We start from the raw sequence: 17,813 nt of genomic DNA, 5'->3' as shown, positions 1-17,813 counted from the left end.
AACGAAGAAGGAAATGCACGACAGTTATGTTGTGCGGGCTGTATGAAATCAGGCGAAAGCTCTCACAGGCACTCCTCCTTGGTAGGAAACACTGTTTTCTAGGCATATTTACGCACTCGTTGCTGAAAAGAGCGACCTAGCACGGTTGACGGGCATACTGCAGACACTGCCCAACACGACTATGCAAAGCTTCATCAGACTTTCACTGTGGTCTCAGTTTCACAATCGATCGCACTTTACTTTCCGAATAGCTCTCGTAAATGATTGCTCAACAGCGTTACGTACCAACATGTGGTGCCATTGTTGCTCACACTTCGCAAATATTTTAAGAACAGTCTTATTTCAGAACCTGCTGCCAAGGAAATAAATCTTTATGTGCAGCCAGATTTTTGATCACCTGATCCTAAGGTCATATTCGCGTATCACAAAATTGTTTAACGACAGTCTGAGTGGCGTCAACTGAAATAAAATCCACCCTGCATCACTCATTCAGTAGTGAGGTGTATTACAAGAGGTGTTCCGTAAACAATGCCACATACGAAGCTACAGATCCAATTAACCAATTTGTATATTATTGCAGAGTATGCTACCTGTGTCGAAGTATGATATTACTCAAGTACCCTCCGCAACTATGCAGGAACACTCCCGTTATTTCGATTATATTTTCCATAACTTTTCTTTTACTTCCATTTATAGATCTAAAATTACACGTTGAAACTTAGCCTTGAGCTCTGGAAATAACTGGGGTTTGTTGGTGCGTACACTATTTTTCTAACACCCCCAAAGAACGAAACCACACGGCATTGAACAACAGTATCTGGGTGGCTAAATCACGTCTCTTTCGCCTGAAATACTTGACTAGAAGAAGGGATCGATTGGTAGGACATGTTCTGAGGCATCAAGGGATCACCAATTTAGCATTGGAGGGCAGCGTGGAGGGTAAAAATCGAAGAGGGAGACCAAGAGATGAATACACTAAGCAGATTCAGAAGGATGTAGGCTGCAGTAGGTACTGGGAGATGAAGAAACTTGCACAGGATAGAGTAGCATGGAGAGCTGCATCAAACCAGTCTCAGGACTGAAGACAACAACAACAACATATAAATACTTTCCTACTGGCTTGCTAGGAAAGGATTTTCTGTTGGGGTTGTCTCCCTTAACCTTTGGACCTCAGGACTGAAGACCACAACAACAATAGCCCAACCGGGGGAACCTCTCTCCTACCAAGTCCACTGATGCATCGGACCCGTGACAGGTTGCTCCACCTTGTTGAAACTAAACCTCTTCAGCTTCACACTATCAATTTCCGATGTAAAAGCTCTCTTAACATACTGAGTTTGCGTCGCCGCTCACTGTTACTGCATTTCCTACGCCATCCTCGAAGAAGTACGTTCCAATTACGTCGTCAACCCAACTTACGGGTGGCCAAGCGATTCTAGGCGCTTCAGTCTGGAACCTTGCGACCGCGACGGTCCCAGGTTCGAATCCTGCCTCGGGCATGGATGTGTGTGATGTCTTTAGATAATTTAGGTTTAAGTAGTTCTAGGTTCTAGGGGACTGATGACCTCAATAGTTAAGTCCCATAGTGCTCAGAGCCATTTGAACCAAATGACGCACCACAGAGGGAGTCGTTGTGGACGTAATAGCTTCTGCACAATTACTCGAAGCCTTTCCGTGCCCCAAATCCTGCAATTCTGCTTGATCACGAGGCCATTTGACAGGAAGTGTGCCTTCCTAGTGAACATTATTTCCTTGGTGAAATGACTTTCTGTTTTTGTTCCACAAGCAATCAATGGGCAAATACTCCGTGGTTTTCGTGATAATTTTGCGTCAGTTCTTGCCCCGTTGGATTTTGTAGGCCCAAAGGTGCAGATTTTCTTCCATAATTCATTGCATACTGGTTCTGGCAATACTCATCTGTTGCGAACTTTGGCCAATAGATTTCACCGGAATCACAGCAGTATCGTCGCTGTCAAATTTAAAATTTTCCCGACGAATTAAATGTTCGAAGAGATTTCGTGATTGTAGCTGGTCACCGTAAACTTCACGATGTTTCAAATAGACACCTGCCAGTCAACTTCAGGTGAGCAATCGAAGACTTCTGCGGCTCACCTGAAGATGACCGGCAGGTGTCCATTTGAAACATCGCGGGGTGAAGTTTACGACGGCCGGCTGCAATCACGAAGTCTCTTCGAACAACATCGTCACTCATGACGGCAATTAGCACGAGGACTCCCCAGGTGTTTAATGTCCACAGTCCAACCGGTTATCTTTAGCAGCCAGTCTCATCACAGACCACTTATTCTGTGCATTACGTTGACCAAACATTCCACGGAGTTTGGCAACAGGCTCTCCGCAAGATTCAAAACATATGAAGTATGACTGTGACAAAACTCTGTTCCATCCCGGAGCGCTCCATTACTAACCACAAAGAAAACAGACGAAAATCGTACAATATTCAGTGCTGTCAACTTACTAGAACAGAAACAGCTGGCATTTCAAAAACTACATTCTTTATGCGATACACTCTATAATCGGCGGCAACATCTTGCTGCTTGAGGCTTTTCCGACGGAGTAGTTGTAAGTATGTTTTCGGGCAAGACGTCGCATGTCGTTGTGAAAACTCCACAATATGTCGTTGGTGCAACTGACCGACATCTTAAGTGGAGTTTCCACAACGACATGCGACGTCTCGCCCGAGAACCATATTTACGACAGTCGTATTAATTGATATATTTCGTTTACGTTCGTAGACGGGCATCATAAGGTGTAACCCTTCTATGTGAAGTGCATTCGTACACTGTAATTAACTAACTGTCAGGTTTGGAGGGCAAAGAAGTTACTAGAAAGAATCAAGAACACGATCATAGCCCAAATACATAATAAGGAGGAGAAGAGAGGTGCAAAGAACTGTAGAGGAACATCATTACTAGAGGTCGGCTACAAGGTGCGGTAGAAACTCTTCGTTAAGAGAGAAGAACAGGTAGGAAGTACAGTTGGAGACTATGGAACGGGATCTAGTGAGGGAAGATAATTTTCCTAGAACAGTTTTTATGCTGAAACAACTGGTACAATATAGAGTCCCAAAGGACAAAATTACGGCAGTAGTCTTTGTGGAAGTTGCGAAGACATGAGATTCCATCGACAGATGCAGTCTTGGAAGGATCCTAGAGGACTAGATGGTGCTACATGGGAACTCACAGTGAAAATTCTGACAGACAGAAAGGCGAGGGTAGGATTCAGAGGAGCACTGTAAGAAGTGATAAGACAGTGGAGAGCAATGAAGGAGAAAATGGGAACATCAAAAAGGCACTGGAGAGACAAAAACAGCAATAGGTCCCAAACGGACTGCCTTGCGGACGGCGTAGCGAAAATGACACGGAAGGAGAGGTCCGCCAACCGAAGAAAGGTAGCCAGAAGAGTCGGGCTTTGGTTAGGCTACAAAGAGACGAAAATACTGGATACAAATGGTCACTGGGAACCAGTAGAAGCCGGCATGCAAAAGTGGACGAATTTAAATGCCTGGGGAAATATCTAAAAAAAAGGAGCAGGAGGAGTGACAGACTAGTAGAAAGAATGAAAGAGATGTCGGCCTTCTGTGTGTCCTGACGTTCAGTAAACGGAGATACTTATGGATGCAAAGGTCAGACACTAGAAGACAATGATGCGTAATACGACATTATATGCGGATGAGAGTTGCAAGACATGGTGGAGAAGGGTAACTACGAAAAGAAGATAACGACGCCGAGGGAAATACTGCAACCTGAAAGAGGTGGAGACACATGGATGCGAAGACGTAGGGGCGGACCATAGCAGAGCATGATGGAAATATCTGGAGAAATCACACTGAAGGAAAAGGACGGAGAGTCACCAGTGGAGCAGAAAATAGAAGAGGATACTTAAAATCTCACAAGAAGAGTGGGAGAGAAGAGAGGCAAAGGTTGAAGTACTAGTGAAAGGAGAGGAGGAAAACGAAATTATAGGAGGGGCCACCTCTGGTTGTACAGTTGCTTTAGCGAAAGAAGAAGAATAAGAAGAAGAAGAACAGGAATTTCTCTAATGACATGCAACACCTGTCGTTTTGGGAGTGCATTTTAGAGTAGGTTAGGAGTGATCACCATTCGGCCTGTTTGCGGAAATTTCTGGCAGAAATTTCTCGACTACTGTGTCTGTCGCGTGTGGTACGGTCAGCTGCATGAAATCAGCCTCGTTCACGGCTTCGGGCGCCTGTGCCTCGCAGCAGGATGGGAGCAGGGTACGCTGGTGGCGGTAAGATGGCCTCCTAAATATTAACACGCCGCCGCCCCCCGGGGGCTATAAATAGCCTGATAGCCTCTCGCGCCCTACCCCGTTCTACCTGCTTCTCCGGCGGAGTTGTGTAGGAGCTCAACTACACGTAGAGGGGGAATCCGGCCCACGCGAACACATGTACCAGGGAGTAACGTAAAGTTCTAATTATCATCTGGAATTTATTATGCTATACTGATGACGTTTTATCACAGCTTTCGTGTCCCACAGCGCATGATGTTCAAAATTTTAGTTAAGTGTGTTCTCTGCAGAGAATTGAGGGCTCGTAGTCTGGCACAGTTCGTACATTTTAAGCGTAAAAGTAGCCGGAAAATCCAGAACGGGGTGTCACTTGCGTAAGGAAATGATTTCTCAGTGGTGAAACTGTGTAAAGTGGAAAAGGAATTCCCAAAGTGGTCACATGTCCCTGATACACGAGTCAAGGTCTGGTAGACCGTCAATGACAGACGATGCGTCACATAGAAGAAACTGGACTGTTTAATCCTTGAAGAGAGACGAGTACCGGTAAAAATTACCGTGAATGACACTAACCTCAGTTACGGTACTGTGTGGAAAACTATTCGTGACAACTGCAGTTGTCTGAAGTGTCCGTAGGGTGGGTTGCATGTTTGCTAACATCCTTCCAAAAGCAAACACAGCCAGATCTTTCAAAACCGGTGTCGATGCTGTTGGAACAGGATGAGTTTTTTGATCCTCTGGTAACTATGTAAGGTGTCAGGCAAATTCAACACCTTCCATGAAAACCCTAACATGATAAGCAAATCCAGTAGTATGTCACATAGCTCCGAATAAATCGTGACATTAAATTAACCAAAGTAATACGAGTAACGAGTGAGCAAATGGAATACCACAGACTAACACAAGAATGCCTAAATGCATGTCGCACCTTCCCACAGTGAGACCGACGCAGTTCCGAGGGGAGAAAAGAGAACATAGGCCGAGAGCAGAACCGTGTTAAGCTGGAAGGCCCTACGATTAGGGACGGACTGGACACCCACGTCGCGAGCCTACCTCTAAGACTACCACCCACACATTTTAGCGTGAGACTTTTTCGCGTCTCTGTTATGTCAAGGACAACCCCCCAGCCCATGTTAAAAGCTAGAGCCCTCCAGAAAAACAGTATAGATCTTACGATAACACAAAAAGGGCCACTACCACCCGCAAGTTTTAGCGTGAGCCTTTTCGCGTGTCTGTTACATTAGGACAATCCTCCAGCCCATGTTAAAAGATAGAGCCCTCCAGAAGAACAGTATAGATCTTATGATAACGCTAAAAGGACCACACCAACTGCAGGTTTAGCGTGCGAGTTTTTCGCGTTTGTGTTACGTTGCAAACTTTAAAAACATTGCCCCACCACGAAAAGTATAACGTGTCTCATTGGATAGACAGAATTTTTGTAGGCGGAGCTTAAGGTTAACATTGAGACCCTGATTGGTCAGATGAAAACAGCCAGATAGTTTTTTTTTAACCCAACTTCGGTAAATGGTAGTAAGGAGAATTTAGGAGAGGAGTTGCTTCCGAGATGGCGAGGTGAGCGGAGCTGTGCTGCCCGCCGCTGCCATGACGCTGCCTAACCACCGACAAGGTAATGAACGCGCGCGATGCCGCATTTTTGAGCGCATAAGGCTTCACTCAGAACTGCAGAAGTCTCATCTGTTACACCCCCTTTTTGCGTAATACAAGTGTCGATCATAAATTAAAGCTCATGGTGTTCACATTTGCCACTTGAAGTAAAAATCTGAAACTCGATGATTTCTCTGTTATATAGTTATTGAGAAGCCACATCAGCCACTGTAATTTACGACAAGTTAGATAAGTTATTAAAGATAATTGAGGGTCTCTGTAGACCATTTTGATAGTTTTCTCTTTTGTGAAACTTAATTTAAACCTAGATTATAGATGTGACATGGCATAGGTCGTCCTTCGATCCATTGTAGAGTTTGGAAACCCATTCAGGGAATATTCGTTCACATTTTTGTTGAACGCAGTTGGTTTTACCATCCTGTATTAAAACACTTCCTTTTATCAATAGTGCAATTTATAAACGATGTTTTGTGAGTAGAATAAAATTTCCAATGGAAAACTTAACTGCTTTTTCGGCGTTATTTTACCAGCTAACTAAAAATAGGAAAGCCTTGAACCCCTTCGACTAAATGTAGTTAGTATTAAGATTCTTTTACAGGGAGTGCAGTGGAGCTGACGCTGAAATCATTAAGTATTTGGTTATATCATCGCTAGTCTCACTGAACTCTACATGTCATGTGTGGTCTGGCGTCTCCTTACCAGCAACAGGTCCCAGGTTCAAACTAGTCAATTCCCTAAAAAACATGCTCAGAGCGTCGTTGCGCGAAAGTGGTAGGGAGACACAATATAGAACAAACGGACACCACCATGAATGTTTAGAACTATGAATGAATCTTTGTTATACCAGTATGATCCAGAGACAAAAATCATGGCCGTGGAATGGAAGAGTGAGAGTTCACCCCTCTCGAAAAGACAAAAGTAAGCTGGGAAAGTCATATTTTCATCTTTTTTTTTTTTTTTGGACTGATGCGGAGCCATTCTAACAGATTAACTTGCCGAGAGTAAAAACTATCACTTGCAGATATTACAGTGATCTTATGGACAAGTTCAGATTCAGAAACTGCTCGGTATACTCTTAGTAGGCGTTCGTCTTCTGACTGACGATACACCAGCCCAGTCGCCTCAGGTTGCAGTTAACGAAACAAGGGCGTTTGTATTGCGTTTTTAATGTCACTGCCGATGAGTGATAAAACTTCGTTGAACTGCTCTTCATTAAGCCTAAAATAATTTGTAAACTTTTCATCGTGAAGCCGTAAATCTTGCATTAATTGGTTGTATTCGCCATATATATTTTTTCTAACATTTATCGGATGATTTGACAAAGCACAAAGTCGAAACAAATCCACAGGAGTAGACAACATTCCGTTAGAGCTATTAATGGTATTGGGAGAGCCAACCATGACAAAACTCATCCATGTGGTGAGGAAGATGTATGTGACTTCCAAAAGAATATAACAATTCCAATTCCAAAGAAAGCAGGTGCTGTCAGGCGTAAAAATTACCGAACTATCAGTTTTATAAGTCACGGCTGCCAAGTACTAACGCGAATTCTTTACAGACGAATGGAAAAACTGATAGAAGCCGACCTCGGGGAAGATGAGTTTGGATTCCGTAGAAATGTTGGAACACGTGAGGCAATACTAACCCTACGACTTATCTTAGAAGAAAGATTAAGGAAAGGCAAACCTACGTTTATAGCATCTGTACACTTAGAGACAGCTTTTGGCAGTGTTGACTGGAATACTCTCTTTCAAATTCTAAAACTGGCAGGGGTAAAATACAGGGAGCAAAAGGCTATTTACACTTTGTACAGAGACCAGACGGCAGTTACTGGAATTGCCGGGTACGAAAGCGAAGCAGTGGTTGCGAAGTTAGTGAGACAGGGTTGTAGTCTACTCCCGATGTTGTTCAGTCTGTATACTGAGATAGCAGTAAAGAACACAAAAGAAAAGTCCGGTCAGAAGAGACAAAAACTTGGAGGTTCGCCGATGACATTGAAATTTTAGCAGAGACAACAAAGGACTTGGAAGATCAGTGGAACGGAATTGACAGTATCTTGAAAGGAGGATATAAGATGAGCATCAACAGAGGCAAAACGAAGATAATGGAATGCAGCCCAAATATATCAGGTGATGCCGAGGTAATTAGATTAGGAAGCGAGACACTTAAAGTAGTAGATGAGTTTCGCTATCTGTGAAGCACAATAACTGATAATATACATATATGGATACGGTGTCTTTTTTTCGTACATGTCCGAAAGAACAGACACCATTGATGACCTGCAGCCGTCTAGAACAAAATTGGAATTATATTAATACCTTCAGCTGCCGACGGACGTTGATACATACCAACGGAGACAGGTGAAAATCTGTGCCCCGACCGGGATTCAAACCGGGGATCTTCTGCTTACATGGCAGACGCTCTATCCTTCTGAGCCACCGAGGACACGCAGAGGATAGTGCTACTGCAGGGACTATCCCTCGCACGCCTCCCGCAAGACCCACATTCTCACCTTGTATGTCCCTACACTACATTCGTAGTGTCCCACCCCAACACACTCATTACTCGTGGAAGACATCTTACCAAGTCCCGTAAGAGTTTGGGGAATATGTGTGCATCCGCACAGAAGGAGAAGATGATGGCTTGTATTGCCAGAACTATATACATATATGGATATGGTGTCCGTTCTTCCGGACATGTCCGAACGAACGCTGGAGGCGTGCGAGGGATAGTTTGTGCAGTCGCACTATCCTCTGTGCCCTCGATGGCTCAGATGGATAGAGCGTCTGCCATGTAGGCAGAATATCCCGGGTTCGAGTCCCGGTCGGGGTACACATTTTCTCCTGTCCCCGTTGATATGCATCAACGCCCGTCGGCAGCTGGAGGTATTAATATAAATCTAATAACTGATGATGGTCGAAGTAGGGAGAATATAAAATGTAGACTGGCCACGGCAAGAAAAGCGTTTCAGAAGCTGAGAAATATGTTAACATGGAGTATAATGTGTCAGGAAGTCTCTTCTGAAAGTGTAGCCATGTATCGAAGTAAAACATACACGATAAACAGTTTGGACAAGAAGAGTATAGACGCTTTTGAAATGCGGTGCTACAGAACAATGCTGAAGATTTGATTGCCAGATGACGTAACTAATGAGGTGGTACTGAAGAGAATTGGGGAGAAGAGAAATTTGTGGTACAACCTGATGAAAAGAAGGGATCGGTTGGTAGAACATATTGTGAGGGATGAAGGGGCCACCAATTTAATATTGGAGAGTGCAAATCGTAGAGGGAGACCAAGAGATGAATACAGTAAGTAAGCAGGTTGCAATGTATGTGGGTTTCATTAGCTACTTGGAGATGATGAAGCTTGCAGAGGATAGGGTACCATGGAGAGAAAGATCAAACCAGTCTTTGGATTGAAGAGCACAACAACAACATCGGATGAACCCAATTCGGTTAATTTGATATTGAATATAACAGCAGCAGTTCACCATCGCTACCGCTCCGTGAACTACAGTCCACCCATGATAGGCTGGAGGTGAGGTCTGGTTCACATCACGGCACTCCGAACGCCATTTCTAGTACCATGCATAAACTGGACGCATGGTAGCACGTCGTGGCAAATACGAAGACGGAATAGAAAACGTAGCTCATAACACGTAGCCTTCTGTTTGAAGGGTACGCATCTGGAATCAGGATACGCGCTACGTACGGCGACGTCATCCGAAGGCATACCTCGAGATTAGAGATGGGTAGTTCGCGAACGAACGGGTGCAAAGAGACGGTTGACCAAGATGAACAAAAGGGCCGAGGAACGAATACCAAGGAACGATCAGTTCATAGTTCACTTCGGTCGCGGCGGTCTACTTATACTTACCGGGAACGAGGAACGATCGGTTCATAGTTCACTAGTTCACTTTGGCGGTTCTCGTTCCAGCCTGGGTCGCGTGCTCGTCTCAGCCTCGGTCTTCCTCGGCCGCACTCGTCGTTCTTCGCATGGCCACCTGTCTCAGTCCCAATGCCGACTGCTCCTATATAGTTAGTTCAGTATCCAGTTGCTCGTTTCGTTCACTGCGCTCGCCCATTTTACATGTGTTCCAAACTGTTCTTGCACTTGGCTGTGGCTATTCAGCGTCCACGACCGGTAATCAAAAAGTATTTTATAGTTACGCAAATTACATAAAAATTACATTGTATGTAATAGGTACGTCTTTTCAGGTAACAAAAGGGCATATCAGCTCACTTCATTACATCGATGAACAGCAGAAGACATACTTGTAACAAGGCAAGTTTTTATTTGATATATTTTTTGGTTTCATCGACTTGATTTAGCAGCTAAATTTCAATAATTTGCTCAATTTTTAGTGTAAGAAAATTCATATAAAACGATTTTCGTGTATCTTTCATATACAAAACATTACATTTAGGAAGGCTCCATTTATTTTTAAGTTTGGTTGTTTCCAGTTTGTATTAGCTGCTAGTTTGGTTTCCTTGAAGGAAAAAAAAGAAAGAAAGTGGGTTGTGGGTCATTTTGGCTAAGTAGCAAAAGCGGTGTCTCTCCATTTGAAAAGACATAGATTGCCATGAAGTCGTATTTACTTATTATCTCAGAACTAGCTTTCAAACCAAAAACTTTATTACTGCGAACTTTATTATTATTATTATTATTATTGTTGCATTAACTTTGATAATGGAACATAAAAACCTAAGTTTTACAAGCGTGTAACACAAGTATGATGAGAGAACCACATTTTATTTTATGCTTCCATAAGGACTCTACTTCGCCTACGAACTCAGATACAACGTGAAGTATATATAGGGTGTAAACTATTATTGTTTACAAAGTAGCACAGCTATGTAGTGGAAGTCGAAACGAAGAATTTTATACAAGACGCTTGTGGTCTATTAAGTTGGAAAACAGCCACCAACAGGTTTACAAGACTACATGTACTATAGCCCATGCGCGTCGCGTGAGATTTTCGTGTTCTCTTCTCCAGCTCTATACACGTCATCATCGATTGTTTCGCCATTGTTGCTTGCATTAGCTTGTTATTTCTTCGCTGCCTTATTATTACATGTTTGTCTGTTTTCTGTATCTGCTCGTAACTGGCAACACATCGTCCGTAATTGGCGAGCAGTCTGTACTCGAGGCCGGTTTTCCGCGCGGCAGCCTATATTATTTCCCTGCGATCAGCCAAATGAGGCTACGGATGGCTAAACGAGAGGTTCCGCAGAATCACAGAAATTACGTCTCAAAGTGTGTAAGAATTCTGTAATGAATAAAAACTCTATACTCCAGGGGGGAGGCAAGTGCCCCCTCTCGGTGCCCTCCATCCTTGAGTCGCCTACACTACTAGTTGTCAGTTTTTCATAAGAACCATACACCATACACCAAGCACAAATGAACGGTGAACGAGTAAAAATGAACGGTTCCCAAAAAAGAACGATCAGCAGTGAACTAGATCCTAAGGATGAATGAGTTTGCCCGTCTCTGCTCGAGATGCGCTAGGCCGGTGTGAAACGGTCGTAACGCAGGACGCGTGCGCTGCCCGGCTAGAGATGTGCGTTGCGCTGGACGGACTGGAAGGGCAGGCGGGGTAGAGCAGGGTGGCGTCGAGGCGCGACCGGTGTTTCGACACTGCGAGAAGCAGGCGTAGCGACGCGGCGACGAAAGCGAAAAGCGGCGGACACTTGCTGCGGCCAGGTTGCCAAGTATGCCGCCATGTGGCAGCACCAGCAGGCAGGCAGACAGGACTCTGTGCGGACTTTACCCGGCCCGGCTGGCCGACGTCCACCAGGCCAGACAAGACAGGACAGGACAGGACAGGACAAGACAGGGCAGGGCAGGGCAGGGCAGGGCAGGGCAGGGCGCGCCAGGTTTCCACTCCAGGCTGCCGCCGTCCGCTACTGACTCAAAGCCCGTTTCGCATAAGCGACTTTTTGCCCAAAATCGACATCTCGAAATCCGCGCGCCTCTCGTATCTGCGTTCAAATCAGTAACCAGACACGCCGCGTGGCTGTTTGTGATGTCAACGATTTACAGGGTGCTACAAAAAGGTACGTCCAAACTTTCAGCAAACATTCCTCACACACAAATAAAGAAAAGATGTTATGTGGACATGTGACCGGAAACGCTTAATTTCCATGTTAGAGCTCATTTTAGTTTCGTCCACCTACGCTCAATGGAGCACGTTATCATGATTTCATACGGAATACTCTACCTGTGCTGCTAGAACACGTCCCTTTACAAGTACGACACAACATGTGGTTCATGCACGACGGAGCTCCTGCACATTTCAGTCGAAGTGTTCGTACGCTTCTCAACAACAGAAGCGGTGACCGATGGATTCGTAGAAGCGGACCAAGTCCGTGGCCTCCACGATCTCCTGACCTCAACCCTCTTGACTTTCATTTATGGGGGCATTTGAAAGCTCTTGTCTACGCAACCCCGGTACCAAATGTAGAGACTCTTCGTGCTCGTATTGTAGACGGCTGTGATACAATACAACATTCTCAAGGGCTGCATCAGCGCATCAGGGATTCCATGCGACGGAGGGTGGATGCATGTATCCAAGCTAACGGAGGACATTTTGAACATTTCCTGTAACGAAGTCTTTGAAGTCACGCTAGTACGTTCTGTTGCTGTGTGTTTCCATTCCATGATTAATGTGATTTGAAGAGAAGTAATAAAATGAGCTCTAACATGGAATGTAAGCGTTTCCGGACACATGTCCACAAACATATTTTCTTTCTTTGTGTGTGAGGAATGTTTCCCGAAAGTTTGGCCGTACCTTTATGTAACACCCTGTATATACAGTGTGGAGTCGTACACTGTAGAGCCAAAGAAACTGGTTCACACCTGCCTAATATCTTGTAGGGGCTCCCTGGCCACGCAGAAGTGCAGAACCCGACGTGGCGTGGACTCTACTAATGTCTGAAGTAGTGTAGGAGGGAACTGACACCATGAATCCTGCAGGGCCGTCCATAAATCCCCAACAGTACGAGGAGTCAGAGATCTCTTCTGAGCAGCACGTTGCAACGCATTCAAAATAAATAAATAAAAATGATTCAAATGGCCCTGAGCACTATGGCACTTAACTTCTGAGTTCATCAGTCCCCTATGACATAGAACTATTTCAGGGGGGTAAGACGTCAAACGGGCCGACTTGGAGCAGGAGAGGCACTACAGTCTATTTTCTACTGTCTATACTTTTGCAAATAAATTCATAAAATTTTGAATCCTTCCTGGTAACGCTGACAAAGTCTTACGAATTTACTTGTAAAAGTGTAGACAGTGGAAATTAAAATGTCATGTGCCGCTCCAAGTCGGCCTGTTTGACGTCTTACCCCCCTTAAACCTAAATAACCTAAGGACATCACACACATCCATGCCCGAGGCAGGATTCGAGCCTGCGAACGTATATGCATAATAATGAACATGTCTGGGGAGTTTGGTGCCCAGCGGAAGTTTTTAAACTCAGAAGAGTGTTCCTGGAGCAACTCTGTAGCAAAGTCTGGACGTGTAGGGTGTTTCATTGCCCTACTGGAGTTTCCCAAGTCCATAGGAATGCACGGTGGACATGAATGGATGCAGGTGATCAGACAGGATGCTTACGTTCGTGGCATCTATCGTGTCTTGATGTATCAGAGGTCATGTGTCACACCAACTGTGCACGCCTCACACCATTACAGAGCATCCACCAGCTTGAACAGTCCCCTACTGATGTGCAGCGTCCATAGATCCATGAGCTTGTCTCCATACCCTCACACATGAATCCGTTCGATACAATTTCAAACGAGACTCGTCCGACCAGGTTCCAGTCATCAACAGTCCAGTGTCGGGGTTGACAGGCCCAGGCTAGGGGAAAAGCTTTGGTCAAATGTTCAAATGTATCCGAATTCCTTAGGAACCAAAATGTTGAGGTCATAGGTCCCTAGACTTGGACACTACTTAAACTAACTTAACACTAAGGACAACACTCACACCCATGCCCGAGGGAAGACTCGAACTGAGAGCTGTCATGAGCCTCCTCTCATATTTCTATCTTACTCTGAGTAATTCGATTTTCCTCTCTAATTGCATGCGGTGAAAATACGCTATTCCTCCCCACGCGGACTTCCCACGCACCATCTCTCGTCACCCGGGTGGTCCGGTGACAGGCAGAGTCTGCTGATTTTGAAAGGGTTAAGCCGACTGGTGTGAGGGAGTCGAGTCGGTGATTTCCAGACGCCGACATTGTCATAAGAGCGGCGCCGACACACCCACAGGGGTCAGACAGAGTGGATGGGCTAGAGATTCCATTAGTTCGCAGAAACTTAGTGAAAACACTTTCTGGCGGGCTACCAGCGAGGCGTGGGAATGATTTGTGTTCCCAGGCAGTCTTGGCGGGCAAATTCCCGTGTTTTCTGCAAAATCATACCTGTGATTGGCTTGCTCACGGGATAGCTCCGTGACGTAGCAAAATCGGCGCAGAAATTGGCGCCGAGTATCTCCATTCGTGGAGTAGTACTGCGTCGGTAATAGAGGGGAAATTTTCCGCCGGTTTTCGAGTTGCTGAGTGGAACGTTTAACCACGGCCACTGTCGCGGGGGCGGGAATGTTCTGTGTTCGGCTTGTACGGGAGCTCTTGAGAGGGTCGGCTCTCGCCTTTCGGTCGGAGTAGGTTACAGGACTGAGCTCTCGGTGCTCTGGACAGCCTTCCTTCTGAAGGCTGTCTAATATACTTTTACTTAATTGTAACTGTTTGACGAAGTTGCTGAAGTCTCGACTTCAACGTAACTTTCCGAGTACAGTTGGCGATTGAGCGTTCTGCGTACAAGTGGCCTATGTTGTCCGTCTTGAGCAGTTTAGGCTAAACTTGACTTTATCGGAGTTACTGTGTGACTTCGCTTGTTAAAATCAATCACTGTACCGTCAGTGATTGTGTGGTGAGCCTTCTTCGTCTCCCTCAGAGGCGTTTTTGTATTGCTAGGAAGTCTTTAGTCTGGAACAACCATACCAGGATAATTTCTTTCGGGCTATACTCGCGACATGATCATCACCGCGATGGGACGTCGAAGCAACCAGCCATCACTTCCGGTACGCCAGATCGTGTCCTTGCAGTTAAGAAGACAGCTTGGTAATGTACGTCCGAAGCAAGGGCAGATTAGGGAATTTGCTCTGTGATAATCAGAGCTCAGCAGAGCGCGCCTGTTCCCATCTTTTCTTACGTGGTTCTGTCTTGGATGTTCATTGCCTGAGTTCTCACTACTGTAGCAGCAATTAATGTTGCGTTGGCAGGGCGTTTCTCTTAAGATTTGAGTTGCAAGGAACTGGCTCCACACACCACTTGGTCATAAATGTCACAATCTAGTTTATGGATAACTTCACCTTCACAGCATTTATTTGAGTATCTAATTTGATGTATTGTAAATGTTTCATGTGTTTTGTTTATTATTTTGAGTTTAGTCATAATAAATCAGATTATTATTTTGGACAGAACTTTCATTTTGTTAATCGGTAGAGCAACCCTCTCATTTCTCACCACGTTAATGAAACTTTCCTTAATTTCTATCCAATTAAATTGTTGCAGGTGCCCAACTCTTTTCTACTCCAGTTACAGTCAGTTCGGGTTTCTTCTTAATCCATGTGCAACAGCAAAAGTCGGAGTTAGAAAAGGGGGCTTCGTGGGTGGGTTGTAGCATCAGTTACATATGAAGATTCTAGAAGAATTTAGTGTTAAAGAGACTGCTAGCGCCGGCACGTCGCAGAACCTCCAGCGGGAGGCACCGCACGAGGTAAAGCTTTGTACCGTGCAGTCATCAAGGGTAAACAAGTGGGCCTTCGCCTCCGAAAGTCCATATCGATTATGTTTCATCAAATGGTTCGCACGCTGACACTTGGTGATGGCCCAGTATTAAAATGTGCAGCAGTCTGAGGAAGAGCCGCACGGGATTAGCCGAGCGGTCTTGGGCGCTGCAGTTTGGACTTTGCGGCTGATCCCGGCGGAGGTTCGAGTCCTCCCTCGGGCTTGGGTGTGTGTGATTGTCCTTAGGATAATTTAGGTCAACTAGTGTGTAAGCTTAGGGACTGATGATCTTAGCAGTTAAGTCCCATAAGATTTCACACGCATTTGAACTTTTTTTTTCTGCGGAAGGGTTTTGTCACGTTGAACAATTCTCTTCAGTCATAGTTGGTCCTGTTCTTGCGGGATCTTTTTCCGCCCGCGGCGATGTCGAAGATTTTATGTTTTACCGGATTCCCGGTATTCGGGGTACACTCGTGAAATGTCTATACGGGAAAATCGGCACTTCATCGCTGCCTCGGAGATGCTGTGTCCCATCGTTCGTTCACCGACTGTGCCACCGCGTTCAAACTCACTTAAATCTTGATAACTGCCATTGTAGCAGCAATAACCGATCTGACAACTGCGCCAGACACTTGTTGTCTTATGCAGGCGTTGCCCGCCGCAGCGCGGCGTTCTGCCTGTTCACGTATCTCTGTATTTGAATACGCGCGTCTGTACCAGTTTCTTTGGCGCTTCAGTGTTGATAGTGGAGTATTCTGCGCACTGCGCAAGCGTATAAACAGGGAAGTGCGGCGGTGCCTTCTGACATGAGAAGTTAAACTATTCTGGCTGTCCTCCTTCCCACTACAGACGTGGGTTTTGTGTTTTCCTGCCTTCATAATTATTTTGTTTTGTATTCTTTGCTTTGTTTGCGTGGCAAACTGAAACGGTTGCACAAGGTCTTGGTAATTTTCCTACTGCTACAGCAGACACGAAATAAGGGGAAAAAAAGATAGACTATTTACCTTTGACACAGAAAAAGCGTACACTACACATGGACAAGAACGTAAATAGATAAATGCTTTTAATGAAAATTATTTGACGTGAAAAATAGTTTTCTATGTTATTTGGCACTTAAAAAGAAAACAAGATACAAAGCATAAACTAAGAAGGCATTACATACTGCGAAACAGATATTCTGTGACGTGTTTGCAACTTGAATAGACGTAATCTTTCAAATTTAGAAACGCGCCTAACAACTTTCTGTTATCTCGCATAAGTCCTTCTTGGTGTTGAGATTATTCTTCCATCAGTGTAGCATTCAGGATATGAAAAACGAGCTAAAACAGTTGTGGGTCTTAGGAGAGAATGCAATACCCCTATGACGTCCTCCCCAACAGGATGCAACTTCATGGTGATAAGTGGGCACACACCGCTAATTTCTTTTTAAATGTCACTCGATTTAGTAGTGGCTTAAACAGCATCACATATCGTCTCACCCCGTGAGGTTTCATTTGGCTTCCTCTTCGCCTTCTATGCGTCTCACTTTTTCTTCCAGGCAGAAATAATTCTCCGATAACCTCGTTTCGTTCCGCTGAACCGTTCACGAAATAGTAATGGTGCAAGTTTAATGTGCATCTCCCTGTGCAGTTTATCTAAACTCCGAACTGTGTCTTTCAGAATTGGCCATTGTTCTATAGCTCCATATTTCGAGCCATTGCGACGTCATTTAACTACCTCCGCACACGTCACACTTTTTTGAACGCCTGCAGGCTGTTCGTGACGGAGCACTAGCCTTGTATGAGTTCTTCCTAGTAGCTACAGAACAGTTTTTTAGATGGTGGAGACACACGCACACGCAAAACTTGTGTCACGATTGCTGTCAGAAACGACGGAACATCCTTGAACCAAACCCCGACGAAATTTTCGTTCCTCGTTGCGCAACGCACGCCACGTAACGGGTAGTTAAAGCGTTGGCGCACGTTCGCCCGAGAACGCAGACCGCCGAAAGGTCTCCTGTAAATCTTTCACGGCCCCACACTTTCGTTACTGGTAATCGGTGCGCTCGGACTGCGCTCTCGCAGTGCGGGTAACTAGTCTGCACTTCTCCGCCGAAAGGCGGGCGTCACCTCCGTACCATCTTCAGTAATCTTCG

This window comes from Schistocerca gregaria, chromosome 9, assembly GCF_023897955.1.
Source record: "Schistocerca gregaria isolate iqSchGreg1 chromosome 9, iqSchGreg1.2, whole genome shotgun sequence".
In the NCBI taxonomy this organism is placed as follows: Eukaryota; Metazoa; Arthropoda; class Insecta; order Orthoptera; family Acrididae; genus Schistocerca; species Schistocerca gregaria.
This window is presented reverse-complemented; position numbering follows the sequence as displayed.